At 34.4% G+C, this 3,212-nt stretch overlaps 1 pseudogene; it reads left to right on the forward strand.

Annotated features, from left to right (window-relative positions):
• Positions 1-374: 374 nt before the first annotated feature.
• Positions 375-2,602, forward strand: LOC111891146 (CENP-B homolog protein 2-like; annotated as a pseudogene).
• The last annotated feature ends 610 nt before the right edge of the window (positions 2,603-3,212 follow it).

Genomic DNA, 3,212 nt, shown 5'->3' on the forward strand with positions numbered 1-3,212 from the left:
ATCGAAGAGATTTGTTACAATTTCGAAAATGGGATATTCATCACTTAAGCAACTATCAGATTTTGGTGGCAGAGGATACTTTTGAAGATGCTGTGAAGGTATATACAACTATGGTTGCTGAGATTTTTAACAAGCGCATGTGGAATGGGGCAATGGGGCAAGCAGACGTTATGGTGGTCAATAAAGGTTAACTTCAAGCTAGCACCAAACCAAGGGGGAGAATGAAGGGCTCAAGTTAGTGGTTTGGTCTAGGCTTTGCAATGTAATAGTAGTTTGGTGTAGTTGGAGTATGTTATAGCTAGTTTACAGTTGTAATGAGTTTACGGCTGTAAACTCTTCTCGTTCGTGGTCCCTATAAATAGAGGATTAGTCAGATGTTTTGTGGTTGTTGATGCCTTATTGTTCACGGCTTTCCATCGAGTTGTACCAGACGTTTATAGCTATAAAATGTGTGCAAGCTTGGTTTATTCTCTTTTCGCCTCTATTCTTGTTTTGTGTGATTGTGTTTATTGATCACTGGTAAGATCCGTTCTCAGGACTTTACATTTGCTTTCTGAATTGATTACTTGATTGAATCCTTGACTCATCAGAAGCTAGAGTTAAACTAGTTCAAAAGTGTAAGCATGTGGTATCCGATCATGATACAATTGTTCATGATAATGATGACGATGAAAGACCATAATTTAATCACGAAGAACAACCTTAAATTCTATTCATGAAAATCCTAAGAAACCTCCACCACAAACATCTGATCCAACAACTACCAAAGTACCTCTTATGGTTACTGAAGAAACTCCTGTAGATGCCATAACTAATCACACTCCCAAAGATCCAATGGATAGAATAATGTAAAGTTCACGAATCACTACTTATGTTGTTACTCCTCCTTTTCATACATATAGAGTAAAATCTCTATAAATAATAATGTTGGGACTAGCATAGTTTATTAATTTAGCAAGATATTATTATATTGATAAATTAATAAATTATTAATTTAAAGAGTTGGCTTATATTCGTGCGCAACTCTCAAACTAATGCATCGACCTTCAAAATTTTCATGTCCTTTCACTTTACCTATTTGAATAAAACAAAAACAAGGACCTTCAAAATTCTCATGTACATTCACACATTAATGAACTTCTCAAGTTCAATGTACATAGATCTAGATTGATCACTATAAAATGTATAATGATAAATTTTGAAATCACATCAACTATGGCTTCTAAACTAAAAGGTGTTAAAAAATCAATGATAACCAATCAACAATGAAAACTATTATTCGAGTATCCGAGAGATCACCAATGATGCCCTCAACAAGATTTGGTGAAGTGGGTTGACAAAACTTTCGATTTGAAAGTTAGTCAAGGAACAATATCAAACACTCTTTTGAGATCATCGAAGTTCCTATCGGCTAACTTTGAAAAAGATGGATCTTCTAAGAGTCAAAAAGTAGCCAAGAGTCCGGACATGAAGAAAGTTGTTTATGAATGGTTTCTCCAACATCAAGAGCATGTCAATATAACAGGAGAGTTAATCATAGAGAAAGCAGTTGAGACATTGAAGCTTTTGTATACACATGATTCTTCTGAGCATAATCTTTCACAGGGTTGGCTAGAGAAATTCAATTTAAGGCATGTTATCAAGTCGTATAGCCGATTCGGAGAAAGTTGCTCATTCAACAAAAATGACATGGAGAATAAATTGGAGTCTATAAGGGAAAAAATTAATCAACTTCCAATCAAAGATGTTTTAATATGGATGAAACTGGTTTGTTTTACATGTTACAAGCTGACCAATCACTTGCAACAAAACAACTTGAAGGTAGGAAATTGGAAAAGGAAAGACTTAGAACTGTTATTTGCTGCAATGTGAATGGCTCGGAAAAAATCCTCTATGGATCATTGGTAATTATGCAAAGCCACCTTGTTTTAAGAATTTCAACATGAATAACCTAGATTGTGAATAACGTGCGAAAAAAAGAGCTTGGATGACTTGGTTGCTTTTCGAAGAATATGTTCGTTGGCTAGATGATCAAATGAACGATCGAAAAATTCTATTGGTAGTGGATAATTGTCCAACTCATTCAAAAAAATATTCAAGGGTTGCAAAACATCGAGTTTTTTTTTCTACCACCAAACATGACTTCAAAAATTCAACCATGTGATGGTGGAATAATTGGATCCTTTAAAATGTACTACCATAAAAGGTTTTATCATAAGATTTTGGAAGGTTATGAAGTGGACATTTCTTCCTTAGAAAAGATTAATATTTTAGATGCCATCTACTTGGTCGTCTCGGATTGGAGAAATGTAAAACAAGAGCCCATAGCAACTTCCTTTCGTCACTGTAAATTTGTTCGGCTAATCCAATCAGCTCAAATGATTTAAACAATGTAAGTTCTGGAGGAGACATTCGTGAGCTTGAGAACTTGATTACGAGAATTCATTATCAACACAAAATGGATGTCAAAGAGTTGTTGGATTATCCAGGTGAAAGTAACGAATGTTACGAGATTCGAAGCATTGAAGAAATTATTGCATATACCGTTCAAAATTCGGTTGATGATGAATTTGCTGATGATTCAGGTGTTAGGAAAATATAACCCAAAATTGTACGAAAGAACAAAAACATAAAATTATTGATTGAGGCATGTGTTTAACACAGTTTCCTTAAAACAAATTCGCCCTATACGGGTATTTGTTTCCCAGGATACAACAGTAGAAAGCAATTCTTCTAGATTGCTCGAACCCTCACTTGGCTCAGATTATACCTTGGTTGCAGCAAGAGAGAAAAGATGAAGCAGAAGTGTAAGAGAGGAAGAGAGTGATTTCGTTTCATCCAATGTATTGAATCAGCTACATAGGCGTTGCATATATATTACCCAATGTAACTGATGTAATTGAAACGAAATCGTAACTATCACAAGTAAATAATAAAATTAATCAAGAAATCAAAACTGAAATCTATGATTAATTTCTATTAATTCATTATTATAACTATTAACAAAAAGGAAAAAATGCAAAAAAGGTCCTTGAACTTTTCTGGTTGACCGATGGTGCATTTGTGCCCGCAAGGAGTTGATGCAAATAGATGCACAAAAGTTCAAAATATTTAGGCAACTTAGTGTTATTGCTACTCAAGGAAAACAAGTGTCAAAGGGAGCAAACAAGGGAGATGTTAAAAAAGTTTGGAATGCTTAGATGATTCATGAT

The sequence above is a fragment of the Lactuca sativa genome, chromosome 4 (genome assembly GCF_002870075.4).
Source record: "Lactuca sativa cultivar Salinas chromosome 4, Lsat_Salinas_v11, whole genome shotgun sequence".
In the NCBI taxonomy this organism is placed as follows: Eukaryota; Viridiplantae; Streptophyta; class Magnoliopsida; order Asterales; family Asteraceae; genus Lactuca; species Lactuca sativa.